This window comes from Herpailurus yagouaroundi, unplaced genomic scaffold, assembly GCF_014898765.1.
Source record: "Herpailurus yagouaroundi ecotype Mexico unplaced genomic scaffold, PumYag 188, whole genome shotgun sequence".
NCBI lineage: Eukaryota > Metazoa > Chordata > Mammalia > Carnivora > Felidae > Herpailurus > Herpailurus yagouaroundi.
In genome coordinates this window covers 272,283-279,946 of record NW_024412419.1, presented here as the reverse complement: position 1 = coordinate 279,946, position 7,664 = coordinate 272,283, and the positions used below count along the sequence as shown (strand labels likewise).

Here is a 7,664-nt window from a genome sequence, read left to right as displayed (position 1 = left end):
ACCAGAGTGTGGCACCCCATGGTAAGACAGAGGTCTGGTCGCCCTTTCATGACAAACATCTCATGCAGCTTCATAACTGAAAGACCTATGAGATGGCTTCCCTGTCACTGTCACCCAATCGAGAAGCGGCCTCATAGGTCCTTCCCATGAAGCGCTGACCATTAGAACCTGAGAATTCTGGCTGAAACTCATGGAACCAACCTATGAGGCCCCTGGTGCTGTGATTTGAAAAAACAAAGGTCCACGGTGGCCAGCGATGAAGCACAAGGAGACCCACAAGTATCCAATTCGAGGACCTCTGAGCACATCCCTGGGGTCCAGTGGAAGTGCCTGGTGAGGGGCAGGTACGAGCGATGGGTGCTGGCACTCCCCAGGATTGGCCCACGGGACGTGAGCCAAATGCCGTCACTCTTCATGTCCCACAGCTAGAGACACAGCTTCCTAGGGCTCCCAGTCCCCTTCAAAAGAGACACCTTACAGTAATTCCCTCCACGCTGGGATTCTCATTGGTTTTCCCCAATATCCCAAAGTAGCAACATGCTACTCTTTCTCCTTTGCTTCTTGGGATTTGAAAATCAAACATCACATGCTAAGCTCCTCTTCTTTCCCATGCTGAGGGTCAGGACCCAGAGTATTCTGGATCAGCCACAGTGCTGTCTGGACCTGTCAGCCTTCTTAGATGGTGCTGATAACAGCCAGCTCTCAACCTGCCAGGTGCCTCACCCATAGTTGCCGGGCCTCTCCTGCAGGAGACACGGGTGTGACAGAAGCACTTCCCCTTTTTAAAGGGGCAGAATGTGTTCTAATCTTGTTGTTTTAGATCCAAATAAATCTATTTTATTAATGTTTATTTATTACTGAGAGGCAGAGCATGACCAGGGGAGGGGCAGAGATAGGGGGAGACACAGAATCTGAAGCAGGCTCCAGTCCCCGAGCTATCAGCACACAGCCTGACGTGGGGCTCCAACCCACAAACCGTGAGATCATGACCTCAGCCAAAGTCGGATGCTTAACTGACTCAGCCACCCAGGTGCCCCTAAAGTAAATCTATCTTAATATGTAAAAAATAATACTATTTTAGATTCTTAATATATTTTTTGTTTTTTGAAACAATTTTCAGCCTTCCTGAGAAACACCACCCTATGAGTTATGTTGAAAAAGAGGATAAATTAGCATTAACCATCCTTACATCAGAGACCGTGTTCATCATTTTTCATTCGTGGGCTACCACTTACAATAACCTATGTGATAGGGATGTTGCTCCTACTTTATAGAGGAGGAAACTGGGAACTTAAAACTTGCTGAAGGTCACACAGCCAGGCTATGGCCCAGAACACCCTGGGATGCTGACCCAAAAGCCAGCACCCCACCGCCCCAGCCTTGCTCCCTCCTCTGTCCTAGGTGAACGTGCAGTTATGCTCATGGCCATCTTGGATCCGGGAACATAAACCCCTGAGAAATGAGTATTGAGAGATTGACCCCACACATTTCAGCCAACCTTTTCTCACGACCTACCTGGGGTTGGGACGTGTGTACACATTTCCAACCCACAAATGCAGAGGACAAGAGACCTGCCCATGTTGTCTGTTAGCAGCGAACTTAGGAGTCTGTGACACGTGTCTGTATGATCATGGACAGACCACATCGTACTGCAGCCAAACAGAAGGTCTGACATCTGCACGTGAACGAGAGCACGATTTCCTTTGGAAATGATACAAGTATTTGCATGTATTACTTAAATGAAGTTTCTATAAAACACCTTTTACTTTATCAGTTTAAATTTGTATATAAATATAAGAAAATGTTCTACGGAAAGTGTACATTATACAATTTATGATATTCCTCACTTAAAGCTTCGGCGACAGGTGGCTCCGGGTGCACACAGGGCTCTGGGCTCCAGCCACTGTGCCCGTGGGGTGAATTCATCTGCTTCTCTGGGGGTCCTGTGCCCAGCACCAGCCAAGCACAAGTGCAGAGAGGTTGGATCGCATCTACAGGGGCTCGGAGCTGCTGTGTGCCCTCAGGGTTCTCCCTGTGGTGTCTCCATAGTGTGCGGAAGAGGTTCAGAGGCTTGTCTTCCAGATGACCTGCTCTGCTTTCGGTCCTGCTCTGGCCTCTCTCAGCAACGTGTGGGGCTTCTGACTGACACTTCAACAGAATGACGTGGCTTTGAAGGAGCCACGTGTTTAACTGTCTCCGGTGGCTGGGTCTCATCTACATCCTATGAGTCTCCCATAACAAGTGATCAGCATCCTTTAGTTGGAACCTATCAACAGGAAGATGGTCTCCACTTTGGGCCCGCAGAGTAGACTAAGTACGGCTCTTGATGGCCAGAGCACGCATCCCAGTGTGAAGCCCCACCTGGAGAAACAGCCGGGATGAACAAAGGAGGGTGGGAGGGCGTGGTCGTCCAGGTTGCTGAAGTCCAAGGATGTCTGCTTGTCCTGGGAACAGATGTGTGTTACCCCCAGGCCCACAGGACAAATGACTTCTGAGCAGAGAAACAGGAAACTGAGACAATCATTTTCTGCCTGTGTTTCTTTCTTTTATATGTTCTGCAAACGGGAAAAGAGAGTCACCCAAGTTTATAGAAAACTTTGGGAATGCTGGTCTCAAGAGCGTATAAACTCCTTTTTCTTTCTTTTATTAGAAAAAAAATGAAGCAAACTTTTTTAAGCTGTCAGTGGCATGGAATTCACAAGATACTGCATGGTGTGGCAAGAACCCCCAGCACCCACCCGCGGCGCCAGCCCTCCGTCCCCAGAGCAGCCCCACTGCCGTGCTGCACGTCTTCCCAGCTGGTCGGCTCACGGATCCTTGACTCCAGCAGCAGCAGCAGCAGCACCCGCAGTGCAGTGTCCAGGCCGGAGCAGTGGGGGTTGGATTTCCCACCTGGATTCTACTTATTAAAAATTTAAACACTGTCTCACTCGGAGATTTCTCCTTCACTGAGACATAGAGAATTTCTGTGCAAGACGGAGTGAGCAGCCTCGCCTGCCTTCGGTGAGATGCTCAGTGCCCCTGGAGAGCAGCCCAAGTCCGACCTAAAGCAAAACCCAGACTTTAATCACGCTCTCATAACCGGCACGTTCTCCATTGATTGCATGTGTCCATGAGCAGCCTGGATTATGCCGGGTCAAGTCAAGCGATGCTGTGTCAGGGCCCAGGGCGAGGCTGGCCTTTCTCCAACCTCCCTGCAAACACAGTGCGGGCTGTTTATACCCAGTGCTTTTTCTGTCACTTCCTAGGCCACTGTGGGGAAGATGAAAAATTCTAGCAGCAGTGATGCGTAAGTAATTCGGCCAGATGCCAAGGAAGTGGCCAGTGGCCCTGCCGGCAGAACTGATGGTACGATTTTGCCTTTATTTGGTGCCAGAGGAGGAGAGAACACCAGCAAGCAAGATGAACGGAGGCTAACAATATCTTTCTCGGTGAAAAGCTCACGTTTCTTTTTGAATCTTGAATCTGGTGGCTAAGGACCGTATCCTCGCATTTTGTTGCTGGCGAGAGAAACCGCTCTAGCTGTGCCGCGTCCCCGGGTCATGCCCGTGATCGCGTCCCACAGGTGAGGGCAGGAGGCTCGCGTGACACACGGCTCGTCTACTCGGTGTTCGCTAAACAAGGACATCGGAGGGTGCCAGGCGCAGGGCCACCCGACCCTTCCTATCGGCCACACGCCTCCTCTCTGATTTACACGGCAGCCTGCGCCCAACACCACCTGCCACCGGGTGGGTCTTCCTCAGAGAGGCAGGAGAGGGCTCACATTTTGTTAGACCTGCTCCTTGAAACAGGCCTCACAGCAGATTCCACAGCATCTGCTTGTTGTCCTTTTCTGAAAACAATATAAAAATTGGGTTCCTTAGTCTTTTTCTCCTCAGATTATCACTATTGCAGCCATGACTTAGATTCCAACGTGAGGGTTTCTCTCTTCCAAAACAAGCGGATAAGTTGCAAGGCAGTAGGAAACTTGAACCTTAGAGGATAAAAAGCCAAAAAGAAATTTCTTTTTCACAAAGATGAGAAAACGTTTTGTCCAAATGACAGAGATGCGTCCCCTTGCCCTGACACGGACGGGGTCAGGCACCAGTCTGGTGCAATTTGCCGTGGGCTCTGACTCAGTCGACGTCTCACGGCAGTTCCTAACCTGAGCCACGTGATGGAGGCCACGCAGAGGTGCTTCTAGAAGCTGCCTGCACCCAAGAGGAGGGCTCTCTTCTGCAGCCCCAGCCGCCCCCCTGCCCAGGCCATTCCCACCCTCTTGCTTGCACGCGCAGGCCTTGGTGGCCCCATGGGACAGGCAAGAGTCCAGATCTCACGCCCAGAGGGCCCTCCGGGGCCTTCTGCCAGCAGGAGCTTCCCACCTCGGGGCTGACGGTCACCACTCCGGTTTTGTCAGTCCCAGTACGCAAGTCAGTTACACTAAAGCCTCCCGTCGTGTGTGGGTTGACAGGTCTGACTAGAACAGAAGGCTATTTAGTTAAAAAGTGAAAAATGCCATTTACTTGAGTGAGTGATGAGTCATCCAACGACGCAGCTGAATTTGCATGGAGATGAATGGGTCCTAAGAGGACTTCTGATTTCACTTTCTTATTCCACAGTAGAGGCCCAAGAGGGTTAGCTGCTCAGCAGGGTCAGAAGCTAATTAGTGGCCCAGGGACCCACACCGGGCTTGAGTGTGACGACCTCTGCGGGGGCTGTGACCCGAACCTGAGACGGGCCAGCTCGGAAGACGTGGACCTCGTCCCCCTTCACACCCAGGCTCCTTCCCACTGACATGACGTGCACAGCTCCACACGCTCATTGCTCACTGCGCTTTTCGGTGTTTCAGACCAGAGACGGGTGGTTTAGGGACATCCGGTTTCCTCAGCCAATCGGGATCTAAGTTTCCTACTACGCTCTCAGATGAGGGTGGCTGGTGAAGGGACATACTCCTTGAACACCGACCACTCCCACTGTGTGAATATCTGTTCAGTGAGGAGTCAGAAGCCCGTTTGAAGTCTATTAGATAATATGCAAAGCATAAGCCATCATTTAGACCCTCAGTATTCATTCAGTATCGGTGCAGGGTACAGTGACAAATACAAAAATCGGGGCATATAGTAAGCACTTTCTGGTAGTCCCACACAGAGAGAACCCTCCTCTTGGCATACCAACTGCTAATTTGATTAATTAGGCCAGTTGGATAACCTTTCTGTGATAACCATTATGATGCTATTTAAATAGCTTCTTATATTGGGGTAGCACTTTCAATATCACCTATGCAAGCGGTTTTGATTTGAAAAGAATTAAAAGTCTAAAAATGTCTACGTTGGTGCAGACATTGATCCAATCATTCAGAAATAGTTATGGCGTGTCTCTTACGCTCCAGTATCCAGCCAAACACGGAGCCTACAGAAAACAAAACAGATACATTCTTGCTCTTGACGTGCACAGTCTAGAAAGAGTAACCAGAAGGCTTTTCCGAGTGCATGCCTCATCAGAGGTCTTCACCAGGCAACCCCAAGCTGTGGGCACTTGCGTGTGCAAGCTGAATTGAACACGGCGTCCTTTGTAACACACGTGCGCACCTGGGGTGAAACCTGAGGGGCCGGAAATACGAACAAAGAGGTGCTCTGATGGTTTGGACCTGCTCCCTGCACACCCCAAAGGGTCACTCTGCTCTTCAGAGATTACTGGCCTAGGGAAGCATACCTTGTACCTGCTCACTAAATTGAACAGCAGGAAGGGGCCATTTTCTGCCATGCGTTGACTGCGTCCGCACGAGCTACTTGGGGCAGAAACTGACAATGAGATTCGCATTGGATGACCTCACTTTTATGTGCGAAAAATAGTTATTTGTCCTTCTTTCTCCTCCCCTAAATTCAAAAACATCCTTTTCATAAAGCACAAGGGGAAAACTCAAGTAAATGCTAAACAAATGCACTTAGGAATAAAAGCTGTAAATGGAAACCAAAGTGACATCTGTGCGAGATTCAGGTAGCCATCCTGGGGAAGCAGCAGGCTTGGCGTCAGAGAGGCCTCTGCGGGGGAAGGAAGGGGCCGGGTGGTGGGAAGAGGCGAGCGGGACCCCCCACCCCGGGTGGGCTGCCAGGCTGCAGACAGACTAGTGTTTTTTAGTGTGAGGGACGGACACTCGCGGGAAAGCTGGGAGTATGTACTTCCCTGGCCACGCAGCGAACCCGCCTCTGGACACCCTTCAGGGCGAGAAGAGGTTCTGAGGGAGAAGCAGGTTCCAGCCTGGCTGCAGCCCCCGCCTGAGGGCTGGCTCACCCAGATCTGGTCACAGAGGAGGGAGGGGGTCACCGGGACCTGGTCACAGAGGAGGGAGGGGTCACCGGGACCTGGTCACAGAGGAGGGAGGCGTCACCGGGACCTGGTCACAGAGGAGGGAGGGGCTCACCCACAGCCCTGCCCAGAGGAACAAAAACACATTGTCTTTCTCCTCCTGACCCTGGGCCTCAGCTGTACTTTGTGTTTTTTCTGTTTTCTCTGGACTCATTTAAGTGGAGGGGCATCAGGCAGTTTTGAACTGCACTAAATGCTACTTTCAGTCAAATTCTCCACGAAGAGCTGAGGCTCAGCAGCTGACTGTCCAACAAGCCCCTAAACTGAATGTGGCCTAAATGTGTGTCTTCTCCATGTGAATTAAATTCCAGATGTTCTACAAGCGCAAAAGATCTGTGTTGTCCCCGGGTCAGAAAAGGGGCAGAGCTGGCAGTGAGGACGTGGGAGCCCTGTGGCGCCCGTGCGCTGACCCCCTACAAGCACTCGCCAGCTCACTTTCTGACCCCGGGGGCGACATAGCCGGAGCGTGGACTGTGTCACCCTCCAGTCCCTGTGACATCTTCCTGGGCAAACTCACCGCGTCGCTCCCAAGTGATACATCTCTTGTTAAGACTCACAGAAGGAAGTTTCAGTCCTGCTACTGGCTCCTTAAGGCAGCAAGAAGATGTCATTAAGGCTCCAGGACCGGATCTTCATGTCTGCAAGCACAGAAAATCATCACACACGTGACTCGAGCTGTGATGGAGACCCTGTGACCCCATGTCAAATTGCAAGCACAGAAAATCATCACACACGTGACTCGAGCTGTGATGGAGACCCTGTGACCCCATGTCAAATTGCACACACCCCTCCATTTCTGTGCTCACGGCATTTCACCGTCTGACACATTTTGTATTTACCTGTTTATCATCATTCCTTCTCATTAGCACGCCAGTCCCCAGAACAGGGCACCACATAAGTGTTTGCTGAATGAGGGAGCATCTGTCTCTAGCTCAGCACAGCCATTTGTGTGTAGCACACACCTGTGAGTGTTCATGGCTGGGGAACTGGCAGTGGGTCTCAGCCCCCGGCAGGCCCCGCAGCGGGGCTCAGTCCCCGGCAGGCCCAGCATTGGGGCTCAGTCCCCTGCAGGCTCCGCAGTGGGGCTCAGTCCCCGGCAGGCCCCGCATTGGGGCTCAGCCCCCGGCAGGCCCCGCATTGGGGCTCAGTCCCCTGCAGGCCCAGCAGTGGGGCTCAGCCCCCGGCAGGCCCCGCATTGGGGCTCAGCCCCCTGCAGGCCCAGCATTGGGGCTCAGCCCCCGGCAGGCCCAGCATTGGGGCTCAGCCCCCGGCAGGCCCAGCAGCGGGGCTCAGCCCCCGGCAGGCCCAGCATTGGGGCT

General features: G+C 52.1%; 1 long non-coding RNA gene across 1 annotated transcript; it reads right to left on the bottom strand.

Moving 5' to 3' along the window:
- Positions 1–1,816: 1,816 nt before the first annotated feature.
- On the bottom strand, positions 1,817–6,280 carry LOC121044016 (uncharacterized). Its single transcript, XR_005797062.1, has 2 exons — positions 6,159–6,280; positions 1,817–3,973 (listed from the first exon to the last, which is right to left on the bottom strand). It is a non-coding gene; the product is annotated as an uncharacterized LOC121044016 (long non-coding RNA).
- Between the last annotated feature and the right edge of the window lie 1,384 nt (positions 6,281–7,664).